The sequence below is a fragment of the Mirounga angustirostris genome, unplaced genomic scaffold (assembly GCF_029215605.1).
Source record: "Mirounga angustirostris isolate CCGP_5_RB_7025 unplaced genomic scaffold, mMirAng1.0.hap1 SCAF_1, whole genome shotgun sequence".
Classification (NCBI taxonomy): Eukaryota; Metazoa; Chordata; class Mammalia; order Carnivora; family Phocidae; genus Mirounga; species Mirounga angustirostris.
This window is the reverse complement of record NW_026991709.1, coordinates 13,642,531-13,670,216: the sequence shown is the minus strand read 5'-3', so window position 1 is coordinate 13,670,216 and position 27,686 is coordinate 13,642,531. Positions and strand designations below refer to the sequence as shown.

At 45.6% G+C, this 27,686-nt stretch overlaps 1 protein-coding gene across 7 annotated transcripts in view; it reads right to left on the bottom strand.

Moving 5' to 3' along the window:
• Positions 1-541: 541 nt before the first annotated feature.
• The window catches only part of SCAF4 (SR-related CTD associated factor 4), a 152,421-nt gene continuing 125,276 nt past the window's right edge, over positions 542-27,686 (bottom strand). For 3 of the 7 annotated variants that reach the window (XR_010407761.1, XR_010407762.1, XR_010407740.1), the window contains 4 exons: positions 7,556-7,668; positions 5,468-5,842; positions 1,558-1,733; positions 542-1,115 (listed from right to left, as the gene is read on the bottom strand). The gene's annotated coding sequence lies outside the window, so the exon portion shown is untranslated. The remainder of the gene's footprint in view (positions 1,116-1,557; positions 1,734-5,467; positions 5,843-7,555; positions 7,669-27,686) is intronic. The other 4 variants (XR_010407746.1, XR_010407758.1, XR_010407756.1 and 1 more) reach the window with 3 other exon arrangements.

Genomic DNA, 27,686 nt, shown 5'->3' with positions numbered 1-27,686 from the left:
TTGTGAGATTTTCCAAAAGACACCCTTTCAAAAAACTACCTTCGTCGCAGCCAATACCTTGCCCAAGCTTCTCAGTGGAGAATCATTCCTTGGCGAAGCTTTCATCCCAGGAGAAAGAGCAATTTCTTCAGTGGTTACAAGTCATCATATTGGAAGAATATATACATATATTCTTGTTATATATATATACATATATATAAAATATATTTATAGATATATATTTTTAGATATATATGTTTCAATATATTTATATATAAATATATATAATATATATTAAAGTATTCATTTATATATATATATATAAAAGGTTTTTCCCAAAGTATGTTCAGAAGTGCATTTGGCTGTCCTCTGGAGCCAGGCTGCCTCCTCTCAACTCATAGTCCATTTTCTAGCTATGACCTGGGCAAGTTACTTCACACCTCTGTGCCTCAGTTTCCCCATACTTATCATTGAGATGACAATAGTCCCCACTATATAGGGTAGGTATGAGGATGAATGAGTTAATATTAGTCATGAGCTTAGAAGAGTGCCTGGCATATAGTAACATTACATAATGTTTATTAAATAACATCTCCCGGGGTGCCTGGGTGGCTCAGTGGGTTAAGCATCCCCCTCCTGATTTCAGCTTAGGTCATGATCTCAGAGTCGTGACATCCAACCCTGAGTCCGGCTCCACACTCAGCAAGGAGTCTGCTTGAGCTTCTGTCCTTCTCCCTCTGCCCCTCCCCGCTGCTCATAAAAAATAAAAAACAAATAAACATCTTCCCCTGGAGACGTGTGGGTGGAACCTGCTGAGGCCTCCTGTGTCAGTGGCAGGTAGCTAAAGGCTTTCCTGGAAGGGAACAGATGGAACTCTCTTCTCTGCCTTGCTCAGGGCTGCCGCCATCTTGGCCCAGTTGTTAAGGAGGTGCCATTTTTGCAAGGTGAACTTCAGTTGAATCCTGAGTGGCCATCTGATAGCCTTCGGCATAGTTCCTGCTGCTCTGAAGAAATCTGAAAAGCAGTTAAGAGCACTCACGAGTTAGACCGGCTGGTTTGGATCCAAGCTCCACCACTTTCCAGCTCTGAAGCCTTGAGCAGTATACTTAATCTTCTGTAAGCCTCACTTTCTCATTCTGTAAAATAGGAGTAACGGCATAACCCATAAGGATGTTGAGAGGGTTAAAAAGAGGTCACGCACAGCACATGGTATGCACTCGTAAAAGTTAGCTCTTGGGTTTAGCGAAGTTAACTAAAGACTCTCGGTCACAGTGGCCTGATCTTTAAGATGGAATAATGAGGGGCTCCTGCCTGGCTCGGTCGGTAGAGTGTGCAAATCTGGATCTCAGGGTCATGAATTCAAGCCCCACGTGGGCATAGAGATTACTTGAAAGGAAGGGAGGAAGGGAGAAAAAGAAATTAAAAAGGGAATAATGACATTTCATTAAGTGGTTGAAAACCCTGAAAGGCTTAGCCCTGTCCATAAAGGGGAGGTGGATATAGAGGAAACCACCATTTGGGCTCTTCCCATCATTCACTCCCAGAGCCCCACCTACATCAACATGTCAGGACTCTCACCTCTCAGAATCAGCTCAGGGCCGACCATGGGAGCCCTTCCCACGGTCCCGGTGCTACCACGGGGGTGAACAGAATTAAGCGCATCCGGCCTTTGGCTACCTTTCCTGACCACAAAAGCTACTGCAGGTTTTTGTGCTGTTTCTTGTTCGCTTCACACAGTATCTGGCTGCTTCACCCTGTGGCAAAGAGAAGGGGGCATTTTGATTAAAACACAGACAAATGCCATCTGGCAGAGTGTTCTGGCATCTCATCTCCTGAGGGCACTGTTGACATCTGAAGAAAACATAGCGTTGGCATGACGGGAGAAAATGGAGTGGTCGAAGGCAGAATTAAGGGTTTAGGACAAGAGAACGGGCAGAAATCACGTTTCCGGTACGTGACCTCAACTCCAGCCACAAGTCAACATTTTCTTCCCCACTGTTGACCGAAAGCCTCACAAAATACAAAGGTTAGTCAGAAGTGGCCCTCCCTAGTAAGGCTACACCACAGAGACGAGCCCACGTCCTTGCTCCCAGCAGCCTTGTGTCACCTCTGCTCCTGACCTGGCCTTCCATTTGAACAGGGCTCTCTAGGGGCACCACTGGGGTCTGTTTGGGTCACTGCTGTACCCCTTGTGTCTGGAACAGAGCCTGGCCCACAGAAAGCACTCAGTCAATGTTCATGGAATGAATGGAGGTTAGCCTCTTGAATTCTCTGCTACGAGGAGCTTAGTATTTTCTTTTTTGTCATTCAGTTGTGGATGCCCTCTTTAGGAAAGAATGGGAGGCAGCCCATGAGAACACCTATGTCTAGCCGGGCTTCCCTCATGGTAAAGAGGGTAGCACTAGGATAGTGTTCTCTCCAACTAAATTTAAGCCCCTTGAGGGTATGCTTTACTCTCCTGGAGCTTGAATGCTTGTGTTCAGTAAAAATTTGCTACAAATCACTGACTGTTCTCATTTACTTGAAAGGCACTAGGAGAGAGATGAGAATTTGGTTTGCCAAAGCAACTGTTAATAAATTTGTCCATCTCTTGCCAAGACCCCTTTAGCCCATTAACCCCCCCACCCCCGGAGTTAGAGGGATTAGCAGATAGTCAGGGCTAAAATCTAAAATGGAAAAGTTTGGGGTGCCTGGGCAGCTCAGTCAGTTAAGCATCCGACGCTTGATTTCAGCTCAGGTCATGATCTCAGGGTCCTGGGATCAAGCTCCAGGTGGGCTCTATGCTCAGCGGGGAGTCGGCTTGAGATTCTCTCTCTCAAATAAAATCTTTTATTTTTTTTTTAAGATTTTTGTTTTTATCTTATTTATTTGACAGAGAGAGACTCACAGGGAGAGAGGGAACACAAGCAGGGGGAGGGGGAAAAGAAGAATAAATAAAATCTTCTTAAAAATAAAATGGAGGGGTGCCTGGGTGGCTCAGTCGTTAAGTGTCTGCTTTTGGTTCAGGTCATGATCCCAGGATCCTGGGATTGAGCCCGGTGTCGGGCAGGGAGCCTGCTTCTCCCTCTCCCCCTCCCCCTGCTTGTGTTCCCTCTCTCACTGTGTATCTCTGTCAAATGAATAAATAAAAATCTTTAAAAAAAAATAAAAATAAAATGGAAAAATTCTATTTAGTCCAATCTTACTGGCCTCTCTTTTTTTTTTTTTTTTTACCTTTCTGAGATTTTCTCTAACCAACTAGTCAAGTCACTAATGAATTCCAAGTTTCTGATAATAGGTTGAGAGAGTAAAACCTCTGCCTTCTGGATCTGGTAAGCCATTGCTGGGTGGTTCTCTTCGGAGGTACACCCCTCTAGAACTTTGCAGTGTATTCTGACACACAGACAGCAGACCCCTTCAAAACCTGGCCTGAGTGTTTCCAGGAGCCCCCCCTTCCGACTACAACACTCCCACAGCCATCCAGACGGCACAGACTTAGTAGACAGGACTCTAACTCTAGCCACTGCTGCTGGTTTAATTTATAAATATCTGGAATGACAAGTATAATGGATGATGAACACACTATTTCATTGAAAGTGATAAGGCTTTTGAAATTAGGAAGTAGGAAGGAGGGAGGGAGGAAACGAAAAGAAAAGAAGGAAGGAAAACAAAAAGAGGCACAAATCAGTACCCCAGAATTTCCATCAGGACCCTTAGCCCTATCTGGCTTCTGAGCTGACTCTACCCAGAACAAGCCTAAGGGACACAGGACCTATATGGTTCCAGAGGTTCCTGCTCTCAGAAGGGCTCCACACTTGGTTAAATGCCCTGCTCCTGCTATCTTGAAAATCCTAATTTTTTTCATCCTAATTTTTGAACAAGGAGCCCTGCATTTTCATTTTACTTTGGGCCCCACAATTACATAGCCTGTCCTTCCCAAACCCCTTCCCCTATAGGGGGTCTCATCCTTGGTCCTCCTTGACCCCCAGTTTGGACCTTTCACAGAGCAGGCATCCAGGACAACTGTATTAAGAATTCAACATAAATGTAAAGTGTCATCTGTTGTTTCTATGCCAGAATGCATGGGTCAAGCCCAGGTGTTACGTAGAGAGTTGCCCTTGAGAGAGTGGAGATCCGGTACGGCAACAAACATCCAGCTGACAAGGGGACACATCTGGATCTTCTGACCGAAGACTTCCAAGAAGATAAGCAAAGGAGCCATGAAGACCCCCAAGGGAGGATTCACCCTCCCATCTTATAGAGCTTCATCTTATGAGTCAACCTGACTGGGCCACAGAGTGCCCAGACATTTGGGCAAACCTTATTCTGAATGTGTCCATGAGGGTGTTTTGCATGAGATTAATATTTGAATCAGTAGATTGAGTAAAGCAGATTGCTCTGTTTCATGTGGGTGGGCCTCATCCAATCAGTTGAAAGCCTGACTAGAACCATAGGGATGACCCTCCTATAAGGAGGCTTTCCTCTTGCCTGACTGTATAAGCTAGGACATTAGTCTTTTCGTGCCTTCAGACTCAAATGGAAACTTCAGGTCTCCCTGGGCCTGAGCCTGCTGGCCTTCAGACAGAAACTTACACCGTCAGTTCTCCCGGGCCTCCAGCTTGCAGATGACAGAGCATGACTTGTTAGTCTCTGTAATCACATGAACCAATTCCTATAATAAACCTCCTCCCCATACACCTTGCTCTCTCTTTTTCTCTCTCTGTATATGTAAAGATCTCCCATTGATTTGTTTCTCCTAGAGAACCTTGACTAACACATATCCCAATAGTGTTCCCTACAACCATTCAACCTTCAGGGTTTCTCTACATCCGGCACCTCAAAGCCAAGTCTACAAACCAGCAGCAGCATTCTCGGCTGGTGTCAGAAATGCACGGGCCCAGGCCCCATCTCAGACACACCAAATCTGGATCTACATCTTAATAAAATCCCCAGGTAACTCATCCTCCCATCAAACTTGGGAAACACATCAGCCCTCTTTGAAAATGAGAGCCACCTGAGAGGAACAATATTTTTTTTTTTAAAGATTTATTTATTCATTTGAGAGAGCGAGAATGAGAGAGAGTACATGAGAGGGAGGAGAGTCAGAGGGAGAAGCAGACTCCCCGCCGAGCAGGGAGCCCGATGCGGGACTCGATCCAGGGACTCCAGGATCATGACCTGAGCCGAAGGCAGTCGCTTAACCAACTGAGCCACCCAGGCGCCCGAGGAACAATATTTTTTTAAAAAACCCTCCTGGGGCACCTGGGTGTCTCAGTCTGTGAAGCATCTCACTTTTGATTTTGGCTCAGGTCCTGATCTCAGGGTCATGAGATGGAGCCCCACGTCGGGCTTTGCTCTCAGCGTGGAGTCTGCTTCTCCCTCTGCCCCTCCCCCTGCTCATGCTCTCTCTCTCTCTCTCTCTCTCTCTCAAATAAATAAATAAATAAAATCTTAAAAAAAAAAAAAAGATTTCCTAGTAAAAGAATTAGTTGAGCCAGGGCTTTCTTACCTGAGGACAGGTGGGAGCAGGGTGAAAGAGGGTCCAGAAAAGGCTTGGGGAGCCAGGACATTTTCCCAGCCCGGACAAGCCTTCTTCAACCGCGGAGAGAAGACCGGCGAGGCCTCAACATGCGGACTCCTACGTGCAACCAGCGCCAAGAAAGCCCAGGTCAAGGACGCAGGGCCGGACAAGGCCGGCTGCATCACAGTCAGGGAACTTAGGACTCCATCCTCTGTGTAATGTGCTTGGTTGCATTTTATTTTCTGTGTTTTCCCTGAAACGGCAGTTTGTGGAGAAACTCTCCCACTTGGCTGCGAACAGGCTCCGAGCAACAGCAACACTCTGCAGAATTGGCAAGGACGGCGCCGTGGAATATTTCAGAAACTTCAAGGCAAAGGGACAAACAACCACAAAAAAAAAAAAAAAAAAAAAAAAAAATTATCCCTCAAAACGTGTTTTAAGGGAAAAGAGCTGGAAATCAAAAACAACGACTGGGAAGGTATCCACGGTCTCCGAAAGAAAACCAATTTGAGGGGCGTCTGCCTTTGGCTGAGGTCACGATCCCAAGGTCCTGGGATCGAGCCCTGCATCGGGCTCCCTGCTCAGCAGGAAGCCTGCTTCTCCCTCTCCCACTCCCCCGGCCTCTGTTCTCTCTCTCTCTGTCAAATAAATAAAATCTTAAAAAAAAAAGACCAACCAATTTGATTTGATTTTTTTCTGCCTCCGCCCACCCTCGCCCGATTATTAATTCATCGCCCCGGGGAAGAACAAAAGCTCTTGTGCACACCATAGCCACGCATGCTAGGGGGGCTCCGAGACGCTCTACCAGGTCTTAGCCTCGTGGACCCCCCCCCTTTTGATTAAAGTAGAGCTGACGCACCCGCTGTGTTCATTTCAGGTGCGCGAGGCAGGGACCCCACCGGTCTGTGCGCTCTGCTGTGTCGGCGGTGAGCGTGGCTCCCGCCTGCCACCCTACGGGGCTCTGCCACGGCCGAGGACCACGTCCATCCCTGGGCCGTGCCCCTGCCCCTCTCCCTTGGCTCCCCCACCCAGGGAGGCCAGGGCCGGGCAGGGCTGCCTCTTTACCACTCCCCCCGGCACGTGGCCCGAACATGCCAGAGCCCGCTCGCTCCACCTGCCTCCCACCATCCCTTGATTCTCGATTCTACGATTCTACGCAAGTGGCAAGAGCCGTTCCTCTCCCCCCCACCCCCCGCACCCCGTCGGACGGAAGGGTATGGAAGAGGTTGGAACGTAGCCATGCTGCCTCAGCAAAACAATCGCTGGGCTTAAAAGCCTCTGCTCTTCTCAGGAAGCACGCTGGTGCACGGGAACCACAGAGATCAGCCTGTCTTCTGGGAAGAAGGGGGCAGCCCAATTTCTCTCTATCCGCACGGAGATTCCGCCCCTCCACACACAGACACACACGCACACACACGCACTTTTCTACAGAAGCGGTAGTGAAAGGCAGAGAGGACAGTGGTTAAAAGCAAGGACTCTGCCCCAAGTCAGATCTCGCCTCGGTTCCTTCCCAGCTGTGTGACTTGGAGAAAGTTTAGGTAACGTCTCTGTGCTTCATTGCCCTTGTATTAGCTCAGGTTGCTCTAACAGCATACTACACGCTGGGTGCCTTCAACATTTATGTTAATTTAGAATAAAGAAATTAATTTTCTTTTTTTTTTAAGATTTTATTTATTTATTTGACAGAGAGAGAGAGCACACCAGCAGGGGGAGCGGCAGAGGGAGAGAGAGAGAGAGAGAAGCAGGCTCTCCACTGAGCAGGGAGCCAGATGGCGGAACTTGATCCCAGGACCCTGGGATCATGATCTGAGCCGAAGGCAGATGCTTAATGTCTGAGCCACCCAGGTGCCCCAAGAAATTAATTTTTTTTTTAAAGATTTTATTTATTTGACACAGAGAGACATAGCAAGAGAGGGAACACAAGCAGGGGGAGTGGGAGAGGGAGAAGCAGGCTTCCCACTGAGCAGGGAGCCCGATGCGGGGCTCGATCCCAGGACCCTGAGATCATGACCTGAGCCAAAGGCAGACGCTTAATGTCTGAGCCACCCAGGTGCCCCAAGAAATTAATTTTCTTACTGTACTGGAGACTAGAAGTTCAAGATCAAGGTGCCATCAGGGAACTCTCTTCCTGGCTTGCAGATGGTTGTCTTCTTGCTGTGACCTCAGCGGGCCCTCCCTCTGTGCACATGCTGAGAGAGAACTCGGGTGACTCTTCCTTTTCTCATAAGGACACTAGCCCTATTGGATTGCCCCCCACCCTTATGACCTCATTTAACCCAAATTACCTCCTAAATGCCTTATCTCCAAATACAGGTGCATTGGGGGCTGAGAGCTTCAATCTATGAATTGGGGGAGGGCGGCCCAATTCAGTCCATCACAGCCCTCATTGGTAAAACGAGGCTCATAATATTGTCCCTCTCGTGGGGCGTTATGAGGATGGGGTGACTCCATACAGTAAAGAACTCAGGCCAGCACTCGGCCGACGTTAGAGACACCTACAGATCCCTGACTCACCTACAGAAAGCCAGACTCGTTTTTGACAAGCTTGCTACACATCTCTCCCCAGATACCCAAAAAGCTTCATGAAATTAACATGTCCATAATCTCATTGCATCTGCTCCACCACCTTCCCCAAACAACCACCAACAAATTCCAATAACTTCTTTTTTTTTTTAATTAAGATTTTATTTTTAGATAATCTGTCTACCCAACGTGGGGCTCGAACTCACAACCCCGAGATCAAGAGTTGCATGCTCTACCGACTGAGCCAGCCAGGCACCTCCACCCAATAACCTCTTTTGTTTCCCAGGTCACTTTCTGGCCTTCCCACCTAGAGAGACAGTGCTCAGGCTAGAAAAATGGGAGGCAGCTTGGACTACCCCCCCCCACCCCGCCTTTACTCCTCATCAAATAAATGTCCAAGCTGCAATTGTGGGTAGATCCAACCTTGGAAATGACTCGGCTCCTGCCCTTGCCCCAGCTCACACCCCCACCTTCTGATGATGGCAACAGCTTTCTCACTGGTCCCTCCACCTCTGGTTTCCACCCTTCTGTCACTCACTCTTTGGAAAAGTCTCTCCACTAAATATAAGATAAAGAACATTGATTTCATCTGGCACTGAAGACCCGTCCTGCCTTTCTGATTTCCCCCAATGCTCCCATACTTCTCCTGTTCCCCATCTACATAAGATGACCCAGGGCTCCCCCTGCCAGGCTTTTCTCTCCTTGACCCTCTGCCTCCAACACCTTCTTGTGTCCCAGTTCTCTGTGTCCAGCGTGATCCTGCTCCCCATTCAAAGTCAGGGACCCTCTTCTTCCTCATGGCTACTCATCACCTGCGATGTGTGAGGCTTTGCATTATGCCGTCTCTGATTCGACTTTTCATTTCATATTCACATCAACTTTCCAAAACATGTTCTATAGCCTCCGTGCAAAAGATAAAGAGATTGAGTAACTTGCCCCAGGTCAGAGCGCTAATGAGTGATTCTCCCAGAGGGAGGCCTCTGATGATTTCCCTAGTCCTTGCTGCCCCACCTCCCGAACAGAATCTGTCACTCCGTTTTTCAGAGCTGACACACGCAGCCCATGCCTATGACACTTATCACATGGTATTTGAGGCAGAAGACCAACCAGTTTTGGAGGTGTTTGCAGGAATCTCTGTTGGAAGGTCTCGTTTCTTTTCTGCACCCAGCGTCCTCCCTTCCCAGAGGGTCTGTTGGCCCCCCCTTCGTGTGTCCAGGGCCGTGGTCTTTTCCACTCTTTTTGGAAGGTAAGGAATGTGCACTGATTAGGGACATGACGCTTCAGAGGTGCACAGTGAGGAGAGAGGCAAGCAGGGAAAGCAGGAATGGAAATGGAAATGGGGGGGTGCAGGGCTGGAAGGGAAGTGCTGAGCATGTGGCAGGATCAGGCTGGAACCCCAGAGTTTTTGGTTTTTTAAGATTATTTGTTTGAGATAGAGAGAGAGTGAGAACGAGCTGGGGAAGGGAAAGCAGAAGAAACAGACTCCCCGCTGAGCAGGGAGCCTGACGCGGGACTTGATCCCAGGACCCTGGGATCATGACCTGAGCCAAAGGCAGATGCTTGACCGATGAGCCACCCAGGCGCCCCGAACCCCAGAGTTTTGGCACGGGCTGCTGTGAGGGCAGAACAGTGTGTCTGTTCTGTGTTGGAAGAAGTATAACAGTCTGGCTTTTTAAGGACTGTATTAGTCCGTTGGGGCCGCCATTACAAAGGATGACAGACTGGGGGGCTTAAACAACAGAAATGTGTTCCCTCGCTGTTCTGGAGGCTGTAAGTTCAACATCAAGGTGTCATCAGGGCTGGTTTCTTGGCTCGTAGATGGCTGCTCCCTCCAGGCATCCTCACATGGTCTTTCCTCTCTGCACAAGGGTCCCTGGTGTCTCCGTCTCTGTCCCAATCTCCTCTTCTCATAAGGGACAGCAGTCCTATCGGATCCAGACTCAAGAGAAGGACCCCATTTTAACATAACTAACCCTCTAAGGCCCCATCTGCAAATGCAGTCCCATTCTAAGGTACCTAACGGACTCCAACATAGGAATTCGGAGGGGCGGCCCCCATAGGCCCCTAGCAAGTCCCACCACCCCACACACCATGCTGAGCATTAGGGGTCAGCACAGATACCTTTTCCCATCGTGTTTGGGTCCGTTTTCCCGGTTGAGTAACCGTTTGTGGAATTCAATGGGATTCTTTGGTTAGTTAGCAAAGGGTCCCTGAAAAAGTGTCCTCTGCCCTCAGAAGCATTTCTTGTCTCCTTTTCGAAAAGGAGAGGGAAAAACGCATTGTTGCGATTTCTAAGTGCTTCTTTTAAAGCCTGGGAGTGAAGGAGAATCGCGGTCATGGGGCCCTGGGGGCAGAGAGCGAGGGGCCGGGCGGAGGGCGCAGGCGCACCGTGGCCAGGGCCCGAGGGGGAGCCGGCCGGGCTCGGGACAGGGGCCCTTTCTCACGGCGGTCCGCACACGCCGTATTATCCCACGTCTGCACCCGGCCGCTCATAGGTGCCTCTCAATAGCTGCATTAATCCCTCCTCCAGGGATTTAAGTGAATTTTTCCCCCTCTAAAACAAGGGTTGCTTTTATCGTTTCAAAACTTGTGGTATGAAAGAAGCAACATTCCAGGGCCTTGGAGTTCCCGTTGCTGCAGTTAGTTGCTCGGATTGGCCAAACCCTGACCTCCTAACATATCAACTGGTAACTGGAAGCCACTGGCCAGCGCGGCTACCCGGGCATCTTGACCCATGTGTTTACCTAGGACTCCTGTATTACTTCTTTGGCCAAATGATGGAAATATAAAATGTGCACTATTTCCCTGCCATTTCCCACCCTAAAATAATTCCCGATTGGAAACAAAGAGCCTGGATATTATTGCAAGTCATCTTATTTTATTTTTTAATTTATTTACTTTTGAGAGAGAGAGAGCAGGAGCGGATAGGAGAGGCAGAGGGAGAAACAGATTCCCCATGGAGCAGGGACTCCCACACGGGGCTTTAACTCAGGACCCTGAGATCATGACCTGTGCGAAGGCAGCCGCCCAACAAACTGACTTGCGGGGCACCCTACCCAGGCACCCTGCAAGTCATTTTAAATAGCCAGCTACAAAAGGACAAAATAGGGGCGCCTGGGTGGCTCAGTCGTTAAGCGTCTGCTTTCGGCTCAGGTCATGATCTCGGGGTTCTGAGATCGAGCCCCGCATCCGGCTCCCTGCTCCGCGGGAAGCCTGCTTCTCCCTCTCCCTCTGCCGCTCCCCCTGCTTGTGCTTTCTCTCACGCTCTCGCTCTCTCAAATAAATAAAATCTTAAAAAAAAAAAAAAGACAAAATAATCACTGCTTAAAAAAAAAAAAAGAAAAAAGTGTTTCGTGTAATAAACACTGGCTCTAATCCAAAGAAAAAATGTACAAAATAGGACTGACAGGTGCTTTGCTGAAGTGGGTCACATGGAAGGGAATATCCGAGCATAGAACAGTATGTTCATATTGATTATCTGATAAATACCACTTTAAGAAAGAGGTTATCTCCTAAGTGAACTTCGTTCTTTCCTTGACTGACCTGCTACATTCGTTTCCTATTGCTACTGTAACAAATGATCTCAAATTTAGTGAAACCACACAAATTTCCTGTCTCATACTTCTGGAAGTCAGAAGTCTGAAATGGGAGCCTCATTGGGCTAAAATCAGGGTGTTGGCAGGGCTGCATTCCTCTCTGGAAGCTTGCAGGGAGCATTTGTCTTCTCTCCTTTTCTAGCTTCCGGAGGCTCTCCACTCCTTGGCCGGTGGAGCCCTTCCATCTTCAAAGCCAGGAGTGGCCAGTGGAGCCCTTCTCATGCTGCCCTCCCCCCAGGACACTTACTCTGCTCTACCTCCCTCTTCCACTTCCAAGGACTCTTGGGATTCTGTTGTGCCCACCGGATAATCCAGAATAATCTGCCCATGTCCGAGTCGGTTAATTAGCAACCTCAATTCCATCTGCAATCTTTTTTTTTTTTTTTAAGATTTTATTTATTTATTTGACAGAGAGAGACACAGCGAGAGAGGGAACACAAGTAGGGGGAGTGGGAGAGGGAGAAGCAGGCTTCCTGCCGAGCAGGGAGCCCGATGCGTGACTCGATCCCAGGACCCTGGGATCATGACCTGAGCCGAAGGCAGATGCTCAACCGACTGAGCCACCCAGGTGCCCCTCCATCTGCAATCTTAATTCCTCCTTGTTGTATAATGTGAGGTAGTCACACAGTCTAGGGATTAGAACATGGGCATCTTTGGAGGCCATTATTCTTCTACTATACCCACTTTATGGCAAGTAATGAAAATACAGTGTATTTCAGGAGTTGTGTGTGGTGTTTATTGTATCTATTTAGAATGATTAGATTTTTCCCCTATTACTTTTTGTTTAAGTACAGTTGACAAATAATATTATATTAGTTACAGGTGTACAACATAGTGATTTGACATTTATAAATATTACAAAATACCCTTTCCTTATTACTCCTTTTTAAAATTTTTTAAGTAATCTCTGTACCCAACATGGGGCTCAAATTCACAACCTCAAAATCAAGAGTCGAATGCTCTACCGACTGAGCCAGTCAGGCGCCCCTTCTTCAGTCTTAATTGGACTCAAACAATCTATACATATGTAACATAATCAAAATAGTATATACCATTCCTTTCCTTCCCTTGCTAAATGCACTTCCCTCTTTTTCCCCAAAGGGCATGTTACTAAGAGATGCTTGAGTATCATATTTTCTAAGAAACCTACCAGTTCTAATTGTTGGCTCAGAACAGGGATCCCTTATTCAAGAAACAATTCAAGACATTTGTCCATGGTTAGTTGTTTTCAGCCACGGACAAATTAAAATTGTTTGCTCTACACCTGACTTAACTTCGCATTCGTCAATACTCCTATTCGAAAACCCCATCTTTAAAACTCCTTACAATTTCCATTGTGACTTTGGAGACGAGGAAGGCCTGGGAAAGAGAGTTGGCTTTGTACTAGGTTTGCTGGTTTTGTAGCAGAAAATTCTAGAAAGGGCCGATACTTTTGAAGTAATTAAGTAGAAAAGTGACAAATGTTCCTCTTTTTGTTCTCATCGTGAAAACACGTTTAGGCCAAGACGAGAAAATTCTGGTCCTGAAATGATAATCTGTTACAACATTAACTACATTCAGAATTTGTACTAATCCTCAGTTTTTTTCCCCTGAGTGTGGGTTGACAGTTCGGTAGAGATACTTCAAAGAAGACCTAGTGAGTGGGGGTGGGGAGGAAACAATGTTTATGTCTAGCAGCGCCTGGGAGAATGTGTAACATCTGTCATTTGGATCTCAGTTCACAACTCTCCCACTGGCATCTGCAAATGTAATAGAGGGAGATAATCATTTCCCTTTTTATTCTTATCTGTTTGGATTGTCTCTCCTATTAAACCCGCTCCAGTATTATTACCACTATTCATAGAAATGAATGGTCCTTCCAAATACATGCTATAAAATAAACCCCTCAATGTGGGGTCGCACAGATTTAGAAAAGAAAGGCTTAACTGAGTAACTTTTATTTTTATAATCATTAGGGAAAACAAACAAAACTTCCAGCATCCCCAACCACTGGCTTTTTTTAAATAGCTCATACTGGGGGTCCTGGGTGGCTCAGTCAGCTAAGCATCAGACTCTTGATTTCCACTCAGGTCATGATCTCAGGGTCGTGAGATCGAGCCCCACGTCAGGCTCCACGCTGGGTGGGGAGACTGCTTTAGATTCTCTCTCTTCCTTTCCCTCTGCCTCTGCCCCTCCCCCCTCCCTCTTTAAAAAACAATAATAGGGCGCCTGGGTGGCTCAGTTGGTTAAGCGACTGCCTTCAGCTCAGGTCATGATCCTGGAGTCCCGGGATCGAGTCCCGCATCGGGCTCCCTGCTCGGCAGGGAGTCTGCTTCTCCCTCTGACCCTCCTCCCTCTCATCCTCTCTGTCTCTCATTCTCTCTGTCTCAAATAAATAAATAAAATCTTTAAAAAAAAAAAAAAAAACAATAATAAATTAAAGAGAGAGAGATAGCTCATATCAACTCTCAAGTTGATTCTAGGGCTGGGTTCTGTGGGATCCTGACATCTAACCCAGGTAAACACATTTTGGTCCCAGTCTTGGCCAGAAGACTGGAGTCTTCTGATGGGCTGGTGGAATATGTTTCATCAGATACTTGTCACAGAGGTTGCAAGCTCACTCAGGTTTGATACTCCATGGAAGAGGCAGTTCATTTGTTGAACAGGTATTGCAGAAAGTTCCTCTGCAGTTCTTACACACATTTTTTTGTTAGGTGTGTTTTTTTTTTAAGCTCTATGCCCAATGTGGGCACAACCCTGAGATCAAGCATTGCATACTCTACCGACTCAACCAGCCAGGTTCCCCCTAGGTGTGTATTTTTAATAAATGTGCGTGAAGGGGGGGGCTCTTTTCAATTTACATGTCTTGAAGAAAATCTTTGATTTGATGAGGACAATCTCTCCATCAAAGATTGTTACTGTTAGGGTGGATGGGTGGCTTAGTTGGTTGAGCATCCGACTCTTGATTTTGGCTCAGGTCATGATCTCAGGGTCGTGGGATGGAGCCCTGCGTCAGGCTCCGCGCTGAGCACGGAGGCTGCTTGTCCCAGACATGTAATAGAAAAAAATAATAAAATAAATAAATAAATAATTTTTTTTTTAAAAAAAAGGATTGCTACTATCTTAGGTTGGCCTGGCTCACTAAAATACACTGACTTGGGACACAGAAAGGAGACAGAGAGAGGAGCCAAGTGTCACAGATCCTGTTCCAGGGGAGGCAGGAGCTGAGCTGGAGATGAGCCAGCAGGAAGTGCCCTTGGGATCAAGAGCACCTGGGAAGGGAAGGGCCAGATGGGGCAGAGGCAGAAGTCTCGCTACAATCTCCCTACAGTCCAGTCTCAATGAAGACCTCAGGCAACCCTGTGGGGAGCTCAGAGCTGAGCTGGTCCATCAGGACAAGTGGGCTCACTGGATGCTGACTGCCCTGAGAAAGGGCTGGGTCTGTGAGTGAGGCAGCTATCTTGAGTGAGACCAGTTTCCAAAGAAGGCTGATGGCTGAGAGCTGTCAGGGGACAACCTTCCCAGCAGCTGCGGGGAAAGAATTTTCCAGTCCTGATGGGGAAGTCAAGATCTACATGACCTTCTGCTCCCTGGGGAAGCCCACTTACCACTCAGTGAAAGGCAGCACCTGCCTGGCCTGGAGAGGGTCCCAGGAAATGTCTGTCTTTCTGGACTTGCTGCTTTTCTACACTGGACTTCCATGATCTTAGCTCTCAAATGAGGGCTTATTTCAAGGTTGAAAGTGGCAGCCCTCCCACTCAATCAGGCCCATACATCTGGTTTGTTTTGGCCCTCAGTGTTTTAAAATTTTGAGGTTTCATTGCCAATATTCATAAAATTGGGATTTCCCCCCAAATTCCAGATTTCTGTTTTTTTTTTTTTTTTTCTGGAAAAAGCAGAAGATCCAAAAAAGAAAGAAAGAGAAAAGAAAAAGCAGAAGATCTGACCACAGTCAGCCTGAATCCCTTCAAGGTACAGTCATTGGACATGTCACAAGCCTGCCAGCGTGCAGAGACCCCCACCAGGCCTCCAGCCCCTGTGTGCATCTATTTGGACAACTGCTAGATTTTGAATAATATTCAATTATTTGAACATGGCTTCTAAATTAACTGTCTTTTGTTTTTAATGTCAACAAATCAGATAACTTTTTATTAAACCCCAAATAAATGAATCTCTCAATTACACATACTTTGCTATGCACTGAACATGAACTTATCTATTTTTATTTTTATTTTATTTTAACCCTAGTCGTGAATATGAATTTTAAAATGAGAAGAGCGGTGCCTAGGTGGCCCCATTGTTTAAGCATTGCCTCTTGGTTTCGACTCAGGTCATAATCTCATGGGTCCTGGGATCGAACCCCGCATCAGGCTCCAAGCCCAGAGGGGAATCTGCTTGAAGATTCTCTCCCTCTGCCCCTCCCCTCCTACTCATGTGCATGTGTGCACACTGTCTCTCTCTAAAATAAATACATCTTTATAAATAAATAAATACATAAATAAATAAAATGAGAAGAAAAGAATTCAAGCCCGGTACAACATCCCACATCCAGGAGAATCACCAAGTAATTGGTGTTCCTGGATATGGGTAACACTCATTCTTAAAGAAACCAACGGTGGTGACATTGTGACATGTTATACAAGTAATAACACATTTGTAACAGATGGACCTCCTTTTTATAAACCAAGCATAAGAAATGTCATTTAAAAAAATTACTCCTTCAGTGGGATGACTGGGTGGCACAGTTGGTTGGGCGTTGGACTCCTGGTTTCAGCTCAGGATATGATCTCAGGATCGTGGAATCGCCCTGTGACAGGCTCTGTGCTCAGTACGGAGTCTGCTGGAGATTCTCTCCCTCTCCCTCTGCCCCTCCCCTCCCACCCCTGCACACTCTCTCTCTAAAAATAAATAAATGAATCTTAAAAAAAAATAATAAAATTACTCCTTCACTAAAGAGCACTGTATTTGCAAACCCAAGCTACTTAAGTGGCAAGTAGGAGTTTTGATGTATCCCTGGGTAATTTCTGCTGAAATATATCTTATTACAAATATTAGAGTCATTCTGATTTAGGCACATGATCTACCATTGGTGCAAAGCCTTCAGCATTATTTGTCTTCACAGTGAGGAGGATTACTATTAAAATGGTATCCCTAGTAGAGGTTAGTACTTGTAAAAGATACTCTTAGTGTCCTTCACTCTTTTGTCCTTATTGGTGGAACACAGATTTTACTCAGGTGGAACAGGTCCAACCCTGGCATATCCCCAGGGGGTGGATCATGATTGAGCTGAGCGTGTCAAGGATATCTATCACATTCCATTTTCATGGGTATTTACATTTCCAGCTTCCCTTGCAGCTAATCTGTGGGGGTACTTCTGAAAAAGATAATTTGTTTCTTGATAAAAAGGGACAAGTGCAAGAAGGGGGCTTATTGGTGCCACTCTTTCCCTTTCTTCCAGAGTCATCTTGAAAACATGAGGTAACAGTTAAAGGAATGAAAAGTCAGGTGAAATGAAAAATACAGTCGGGGGCGCCTGGGTGGCTCAGTTGGTTAAGCGACTGCCTTCGGCTCAGGTCATGATCCTGGAGTCCCTGGATCGAGTCCCGCATCGGGCTCCCTGCTCGGCGGGGAGTCTGCTTCTCCCTCTGACCCTCCTCCCTCTCATGCTCTCTGTCTCTCATTCTCTCTCTCTCAAATAAATAAATAAAATCTTTAAAAAAAAAAAAAAAAGAAAAAGAAAAATACAGTCGGGGGCACCTGGGTGGTTCAGTTGATTAAGTTTCTGCGTTCGGCTCAGGTCATGATCCCAGGGTCCTGGGATGGAGCCCCAAGTTGGGCTCCCTGCTCAGTGAGGAGTCTGCTTCTTCCTCTCCCTCTGCCCCTCCCTACCGCTCATTTTCTCTCTCTCTCTTGCTTGTGCTCTCTCTCTCACTCGCTCTCTCTCTTTCTCAAATAAATAAAATCTTAAAAAAGAAAGAAAGAAAGAAAGAAAAATATAGTCTGGATCCTGGATAATATGGTTGATACTTGAGCCATCTCTGGAAATGCCTACTTCTAGCCTTTTTGCTGAGACAGATTGTATTACCTAAATTGGTTTTAGATTTTCTATTATGAGCAGTTAAGAACATTCCTTTTTTTAAATTTAAGATTATTTATTATGGCACTAAATTCATATCTCTCAATAGTTACCCTGAATGTAAATGGGCTAAATGCCCCAATCAAAAGACACAGGGTATCAGATTGGATAAAAAAAAAACAAGACCCATCGATATGCTGTCTGCAAGAGACTCATTTTAGACCCAAAGACACCTCCAGATTGAAAGTGAGGGGGTGGAGAACCATTTACCATGCTAATGGACATCAAAAGAAAGCTGGAGTGGCAATCCCTATATCAGACAAATTAGATTTTAAACCAAAGACTATAATAAGAGATGAGGAAGGACACTATATCCTACTTAAAGGGTCTATCCAACAAAAGATCTAACAACTGCAAATATCTATGCCCCTAACATGGGAGCAGCCAATTATATAAGCCAATTAATAACAAAATCAAAGAAACACATCAACAAAAATACAATAATAGTAGGGGACTTTAATACCCCCCTCACTGAAATGGATAGATCATCTAAGCAAAAGATCAACAAGGAAATAAAGGCTTTAAATGACACACTGGACCAAATGGACTTCACAGATATATTCAGAACGTTTCATCCCAAAGCAACAAAATACACATTCTTCTCTAGTGCCCAGGGAACATTCTCCAGAATAGATCACATCCTAGATCACAAATCAGGTCTCAACTGGGTACCAAAAGATTGGGATCATTCCCTGCATATTTTCGGGCCACAATGCTTTGAAACTAGAACTCAATCACAGGAGGAAAGTTGTAAAGAACTCAAATACATGGAGGCTAAAGAGCATCCTACTGAAGAATGAATGGGTCAACCAGGAAATTAAAGAAGAATTAAAAAAATTCATGGAAACAAATGAAAATGAAAACACAACTGTTCAGAATCTTTGGGATGCAGCAAAGGCGTCCTAAGAGGAAAGTATATAGCAATACAAGCCTTTCTCAAGAAACAAGAAAGGTCTCAAATACACAACCTAACCCTACACCTAAAGGAGCTGGAGAAAGAACAGCAAATAAAGCCTAAACCCAGCAGGAGAAGAGAAATAATAAAGATCAGAGCAGAAATCAGTGAAATAGAAACCAAAAGAACAGTAGAACAGATCAACGAAACTAGGAGCTGGTTCTTTGAAAGAATTAATAAGATTGATAAACCCCTGGCCAGACTTACCAAAAAGAAAAGAGAAATGACCCAAATAAATAAAATCATGAATGAAAGAGGAGAGATCACAACCAACACCAAAGAAATACAAACAATTATAAGAGCATATTATGAGCAACTCTATGCCAGAAAATTAGATAATCTGGAAGAAATGGATGCATTCCTAGAGATGTATCAGCTACCAAAACTGAACCAGGAAGAAATAGAAAACCCGAACAGACCCATAACCACTAAGGAAATTGAAGCAGTAATCAAAAATCTCCCAAATAACAAGAGCCCAGGGCCAGATGGCTTCCCAGGGGAATTCTACCAAACATTTAAAGAATTAATACCTATTCTTCTGAAACTGTTCCAAAAAATAGAAATGGAAGGAAAACTTCCAAACTCGTTTTATGAGGCCAGCATTACCTTGATCCCAAAATCAGACAAAGACCCCATCAAAAAGGAGAATTACAGACCAATATCCCTGATGAACATGGATGCAAAAATTCTCACCAAAATACTAGCCAATAGGATCCAACAGTACATTAAAAGGATTATTTACCACGACCAAGTGGGATTTATTTCTGGGCTGCAAGATGGGTTCAACATCCGCAAATCAATCAGTGTGATACAATACATTAATAAAAGAAAGAACAAGAACCATATGATCCTCTCACTAGATGCAGAAAAAGCATTTGACAAAGTACAGCATCCTTTCTTTCTTTTTTTTTTTTTTTAAGATTTTATTTATTTATTTGACAGAGAGAGACACAGCGAGAGAGGGAACACGAGCAGGGGGAGTGGGAGAGGGAGAAGCAGGCTTCCTGCCGAGCAGGGAGCCCGATGCGTGACTCGATCCCAGGACCCTGGGATCATGACCTGAGCCGAAGGCAGATGCTTAACCGGCTGAGCCACCCAGGCGCCCCTACAGCATCCTTTCTTGATTAAAACTCTTCAGACTGTAGGGATAGAGGGTACATACCTCAATATCATAAAAGCCATCTATGAAAAACCCACAGTGAATATCATTCTCAATGGGGAAAAACTGAGAACTTTTCCCCTAAGGTCAGGAACATAGCAAGGATGTCCACTATCACCACTGCGATTCAACATAGTACTAGAAGTCCTAGCCACAGCAATCAGACAACAAAAAGAAATAAAAGGCATCTGAATCAGCAAAGAAGTCAAACTCTCACTCTTTGTAGATGATGTGACACTTCATGTGGAAAACCCAAAAGACTCCACCCCAAAACTGCTAGAACTCATACAGGAATTCAGTAAAGTGGCAGGATATAAAATCAATGCACAGAAATCAGTTGCATTTCTATGGGCACCTGGGTGGCTCAGTCGTTAAGCGTCTGCCTTCGGCTCAGGTCATGATCCCAGGGTCCTGGGATCAAGTCCCACATCGGGCTCCCTGCTTGGCAGGAAGCCTGCTTCTCCCTCTCCCACTCCCCCTGCTTGTGTTCCTGCTCTCGCTCTCTCTGTCAAATAAATAAATAAAATCTTAAAAAAAAAAAAGAAAAAAAAAAGAAATCAGTTGCATTTCTATACACCAACAACAAGACAGAAGAAAGAGAAATTAAGGAGTCGATCCCATTTACAATTGCACCCAAAACCATAAGATATCTAGGAATAAATCTAACCAAAGAGGCAAAGGATCTGTACTCAGAAAACTATAAAATACTCATGAAAGAAATTGAGGAAGACACAAAGAAATGGAAAAACGTTCCATGCTCATGGATCAGAAGAACAAATATTGTGAAGATGTCAATGCAACCTAGAGCAACCCACACATTTAATGCAATCCCTATCAAAATACCAACAACTTTTTTCAAAGAAATGGAACAAATAATCCTAAAATTTGTATGGAACCAGAAAAGACCCCAAATAGCCAGAGGAATGCTGAAAAAGAAAAGCAAAGCTGGTGGCATCACAATTCCGGACTTCAAGCTCTATTACAAAGCTGTCATCATCAAGACAGTATGGTACTGGCACAAAAACAGACACATAGACCAATGGAACAGAATAGAGAGCTCAGAAATGGACCCTCAACTCTATGGTCAACTCATCTTCGACAAAGCAGGAAAGAGTGTCCAGTGGAAAAAAGACAGTCTCTTCAACAAATGGTGTTGGGAAAATTGGACAGCCACATGCAGAAGAATGAAACTGGACCATTTCCTTACACTACACACAAAAATAGACTCAAAATGAATGAAAGACCTAAATGTGAGACAGAAGTCCATCAACATCCTAAAGGAGAACACAGGCAGCAGCCTCTTCGACCTCAGCAGCAACAACTTCTTCCTAGAAACATCGCCAAAGGCAAGGAAAGCAAGGGCAAAAATGAACTATTGGGACTTCATCAAGATAAAAAGTTTTTGCACAGCAAAGGAAACAGTTGACAAAACCAAAGGACAACCGACAGAATGGGAGAAGATATTTGCAAATGACATATCAGATAAAGGGCCAGTATCCAAAATCTTTAAAGAGCTTATCAAACTCAACACCCAAAGAACAAATAATCAATCAAGAAATGGGCAGAAGACATGAACAGACATCTTTCCAAAGAAGACATACAAATGGCCAGCAGACATGTAAAAAAATGCTCAACATCACTCGGCATCAGGGAAATCTATATCAAAACCTCAATGAGATATCACCTCACACCAGTCAGAATGGCTAAAATTAACAAGTCAGGAAACAACAAATGTTGGCGAGGATGCGGAGAAAGGGGACCCTCTTATACTGTTGGTGGGAATGCAAGCTGGTGCAGCTACTCTGGAAAACAGTATGGAGGTTCCTCAAAAAATTAAAAATAGAGCTACCCTATGACCTAGCAATTGCACTCCTGGGTATTTACCCCAAAGACACAGATGTAGTGATCCGAAAGGGCACCTGCACCCCAATGTTTATAGCAGCAATGTCCACAACAGCCAAACTATGGGAAGAGCCAAGATGTCCATCGACAGATGAATGGATAAAGAAGATGTGGTGTATATATACAATGAAATATTATGCAGCCATCAAAAAATGAAATCTTGCCATTTGCAATGACGTTGTAGAACTACAGGGTATTATGCTAAGCGAAATAAGTCAATCAGAGAAAGACAAGATATCATATGATCTCACTGATATGAGGAATTCTTAATCTCAGGAAACAAACTGAGAGTTGCTGGAGTCGTGGGGGTGAGAGGGATGGGGTGGCTGGGTGATAGACACTGGGGAGGGTATGTGCTATGGTGAGCGCGTGAATTGTGAAAGACTGACTGATGAATCACAGACCTGTACCTCTGAAACAAATAATACATTATATGCTAAAAAAAAAAAGAAGAAGAAGATAGTAGGAAGGGAAAAATGAAGGGAGGGAAATCCGAGGGGAAGACAAACCATGAGAGACTATGGATTCTGAGAAACAACCTGAGGGTTTAAGAGGGGAGGGGGTGGGGGGATGGGTTAGCCCAGTGATGGGTATTAAGGAGGGCACGTTCTGCATGGAGCACTGGGTGTTATATGCAAACAATGAATCATGGAACACTACATCAAAAACTAATGGTGTAATGTATGGTGACTAACATACCATAATATAATAAAATTTTTTAAAAAGATTATTTATTTATTTATTTATTTATTTATTTATTTATTTGAGAGAGAGTGAGCGAGAAAGAGCACAAGCCAGGGGAGGGACAGAGGGAGAAGCAGGCTCCCTGCTGATGAGGGCAGGACTCGATCCCAGGACCCTGGGATCATGACTGGAGTTGAAGGCAGTCGCTTAACCAACTGACCACCCAGGCACCCCAAGAACATTCCTAATTGATGAAGAGTTCTGGAGGGCAAAATGCATTTAATAAAACAAGAAATAAGATATTTTCCTATAATTTGGGAAAAGGCCTTGCCCGTATTGACAATAATCCCTCAATAGAGCTGTCTGCTTGAACTTTATTAAGTGCACCTTTTCAACCCAGATCCTATTTAGCACACACTTCCTAGTTTCTCTGAAGTATACTTGCATCTGAGAACTTAATGTTTATCTAAGTAGCAAGTCCTTCCACTTACTTTAACTTAACTGCTGGACCCTGCGCTATTCCAGAATTTCTTGTAACGTGGTAGAGCTGAGGGCACAGTCCATGAGCCAGAGCATGGACCAAGATTCCACCATTTGTTATTTCTGATAATCCGTTCCTCCCTTCCTTTCTTCACCTCTCCTTTAACTCCAGCATCAGTTTCTAGCACCCCCAAACCTGCTTCCCTGAAGGTCACCAAGGCCATTCTAGTAAAATCTGAGGGTCTTATTCCATTCCTCTCCATGTGGGCACCTACCTTCAGTGCTTTCTGTGGGGTTGACCAAAGTCCAACCTCGCTCCTAGACTCCTTTCCCAAAGCCTTGCTCCTTCAGAGAACGAATCCATGCTTAGGGCTTTGGGCAGCCCTTCTTCCTTGGAGGGGTGAAAAAGTAGCACCTGGGGCAGATGCCTGGGTCTCAGGCCATCCTTGACCTTTCCCTGGCTGGGAGAACTTGCATGCATCATTGAACTTCTCTTCGTTTTAGCTGATTAACCTATGGAACAGCTGCTGTATGTATCCACAAGAGGCATGTTTTGGGGTGTTCACCCAGGCCACAGGCCCTCCTTGGAGACCTGTTCCTACCGATGGCCTAGGCAACCATACATGTGCTATATAACCCTACATGGACAGATGGGGAATGCCCAAGGAGAGCCGATACACTTGCTGGTCAGTGACCAAATGTATTCTCTCCTTCTCAGAAAGCTGAACAAAGAGACCCAGAGAGTGTATTCTAAAAGGTGATGATACCAGGCTGGGGCAGTCATCTTTCCCACAGAGCGCAGTGATGAGTCACCAGACAATAGTAACCTGCTGAGGAAAACCAGAGAGCCATGTAGACAGACAAATACCGGGGCTGGAGACCATTTCTCTCTCCAGGGCACTAGAAGGACTGAGTCTCCTTTTATCTCCTAATGGCTTCCAGATTCCCCTGAGGCTCAGCTGTTCTTTGCTTCTATGAGGTGTCCTCAGCTCCTTCTAGCCTACCCCTTTCCTTTATACAAAATCATTTGTCTATCAGATCCTTTTAGCTAAAAAGCCTTGATCAGCAGTATAGAGTCTCACATGAGAGTGATGAAAATAAGTAACTAGAGTAGAACCAATTCATTTCAATGCAACAAAAGATCTGCCTCCTTCATGAAACCACTTTGATGTTCCAACCACCCCCAGGAGTCCATAAAGTACTTTTTGAGCATTCACCATGGGTTCAGCCTTGAAGGTCTGATCAGCTTTGGGAAAGTGCAGGAAGGGAGGTGAGTCTAGCCAAAGACCCTGAAGCAGAGGTAAGCAAAGTATGGGAGGAGGGAGGGGTCAAGGAACAAAACTGAGAAGAGGTAGTTACCTAGAGTTGTCATTTTTTGTCTGCGTGACACATCTTCTTCTCCTTCCTCTAGCATGAGGAACCCTCTTTCTTAAAGAGAACCCATTCTCTGCAATTGGACAAGAGCCCGTCCTTCCTTCCAGGACCATCACATGGGTTGGCACATGACCCTCCCCAGTGCATTCCAATCTCTCCGTCACTGAATTAACTGAAGCGTGGGCTCATCCGATATTGGCCTCTGGCCAATCCAAATCTCCCCTTCAGTTGTGCTATGGAAGCCTTGGGGGAATGACATTCTCTAGAGATCACAAGCCACAAAGAGAGCTGTTTGGGGATGGTCCTGGCCTCCATGTGGAGAGATCTAGACCAGAACGTGCTCTCAAGGCAAGTGAGGATCACAGATAAAGACGGAGCAAGGAAGAGATCTAGATGGTATCATTTTGACTCCTGAGTCCAGCTATACCTGAAGCCATTCACACCCTTTTATTGCTTTATTGCTCAGCTTAAGCAATATTGCTCAGTTATAAGGTAACAAAATGTCTTTTTTCCTTACAGTGGTTTGAGTTGAGTTTACATTACTTGCCAGAGAAGGAGCCTTGACAAGAATGGAAGGTAGAGGAGAAAGGTGACAGCAGTTTTGGGTGGATGAGTGGTCTTCAAGGGCTCTGCAAGCCAGGCATGGAAGTTTGCCTTGTTAGGAAAAGCAAGTCCTTTCCGGTTGTTGGTGAGAGAAGCTATTGTCATCTTCAGTTCTGATTCTTCCCTCCGTGAGCTGAGGGGCACCACACCGATCCTTCCCTTTAACGGTAAGAGAGGCTAACCCCAACATTCGCTTCAAACCATTGATTTTAGAAGTTTAGACAAAAGAGGCTGTTAGTCCTGGAAAGCGCTGCTTTAATTATGGCCGCAGGGTGTTCCCTTCCTGCTTTTGACTCTCTTCTGTGCTTGCCTCCCTGAATGCCAGACGTGAACTCGAGGATGCAGCGGTGGCCAGAGCAGGGCTGGCGTGCCAGCCTCCTTTCTTCTTTCTTAAGATCTATTTATTTATTTTGGAGAGAGAATGCGCATGCAAGTTGCGGGGGGGGGGGGTGCAGAGGAAGAGAATCTCAAGCAGAGTCCCCGCTGAGCATGGAGCCCAGGGGGCTTGATCTCAGGACCCTGAGATCATGACCTGAGCCGAAATCAAGAGTCGGTCGCTCAACGGACTGAGCCACCCAGGTGCTATCTCAACAGCACAGTTCGGTGTAACTGACTGCCCTCCCAGCCTCGAACACTTGCTCAAGTATATGGCACTTCCCATGATTAAAAGCGCAAAGGGAACCAAGGAAACCGAAAACATTGCTCCTGTGATTGATAAACCTGGGCTGGAGAAAGGATCTTCTGTCTGTGGGTAGAAGATAAAGGGTAAAAAGGAAGGCAGAAAGAGGAGAAGGGGAGGGACAAGAAGGCAAGCAGCAGAGACGGGTGGGGGTGGGGGGGAGTACCAGCACAGGCAGAAAGAGGAGAGAAGAAAATGCAGGAAGCATCCGGAACATTGAGGCCAAGACCCAGCTCCTCCTGTGCGCCAGCCCCCCCCCCCCCCCCCCCCCCCCGCTGCCCCGCGCCTCCCCCGGGGCATTCACAGGCAGCACCAGCTACACATTTGTGGGGCTGAATGTAAAACCGAAATACAGAGCCCTTGTTCGACACTTACTAAGAATCTCAAGACAGTAACAGCAGAGCATTAAACCAAATGTGGGGACCCGGGAGGCTGTGCAGGTTGCCCCCCAATGAAGCTGGCCCAGCCTGTATGAGAAGATGAAGGAAATCGGGATTTGCAACGAGTGTTCTGTAAGCTTCTGATGTTGCAGGAACAAACGCTTCCTTCATCTCCTACCTGGGAAGCAGGGCGCACGCCCCATTCTGGAAGATTCACCCGGCACATGAACACCTCCAAGAAGCCCTGCTGAAAAAGAAATGTGTGTAACTCCATTTAAACAAGCATTGCTCAGAGTGCCTGGCTGGCTCAATGGAGCATGTGACTCTTGATCTCAGGGTTGTGAGTTCGAGCCCCACGTTGGTATAGAGATTACTTAAAAAGAAAATCTTTAAACTTTTTTTTTTTTTTAAGATTTTCTTTATTTATTTGACAGAGAGACAGTGAGAGAGGGAACACAAGCAGAGGGAGTGGGAGAGGAAGAAGCAGGCTTCCCACTGAGCAGGGAGTCGGATGCGGGGCTCCATCCCAGGACCCTGGGATCATAACCTGAGCCAAAGGCAGATGCTTAACCAACTGAGCCACCCAGGCGTCCCCAAAATAAAATCTTTAGAAGAAAAAACAAGGGTTGCTCGAATTTGATTGACCACAGAAGCATTTTTCCTCCTAATTTTCCATATTAACATCCCACAGAAACCATTTTGCAAAATGCTTGAAGTAGTCGGTGATCCTGATGTTCCTGGAGCCAGAGGGGGCTTTGGCAGTCACCCATAGGAGCTTGGTGGATTTGGTGCTCAAGAATCTGTTCCACGTGGCCAGGCCAGGGACAGCAATGGCTTTGTGCCAGATTTGGGGCCCAGGGGGGTGGAGGGGGAGGATCGGAGTAGCCCTCAAATTTCACCATGGCTGCAAAACCTGTGGGAGGTTCTCCAAGGTGAGAGACATCAACTCCTCTCCCCTCACCCTGAGGGGTAAAAAAGCCTTTGCTTTAATTTAAACATACTCAAAATGTTACCTCTTCACTAATGTCTAACCTCCTCACAGATTTTTCAAAAGGAGCTCTGATACCATATGTGGGACAGGGACTTCTTGGTTATGGTGAATAAACACAATGTTTATAGAAACCTTGCAATCTCAGATAACTGTATCCAAAGTGCATCATTGTATTTGGCGAGAATTTATGCCCAGAACAATGGGTCCTGGTTCCTGATAAAGATTAGTTAACTTTCAATGTTGTTGAGAAGAACAAGGTTTAATGCAGAAGACAACCCTGGTAGTCTTTTTTCTTGTCCATCTGCATGCAGTAGGGTAAAGTGAGGGATTGAGAAACTCAAGGTTCGATCTCATTTCTGTCCCTCGCTATCTTTGTTGCACTGGACAAGTCACTAAATTCTCCCCTCTGTGCCTTTGTTTTCCCATCTGTGAACTGGGGATAACAGTCGTAAAGATTCTTCTAGCAACACAATAATGCATGAGAAAGCCCTCTAAAAATCGAACTGCTGCAAGCTTTACTTAACCACCTCTAACTTCCCAATTATAATATGTAGAGAGCCAAATTTCCACAGTGAGGCATGGACAGATGATTTGAAAATCAAAAAGAAAATTAAATGGTTTATAAAAACACTTTCCAAGGATTCCCCTCATTGGTCGTTTTGCTTGGGGGTTCAAACCATCAGCAAATGCTATGGAATATGCTTACTCTGGAGATTGTTGGAGTTACTTTGTGGGAGCCTTTTGGAACCTATCAACTGGTCCCTAA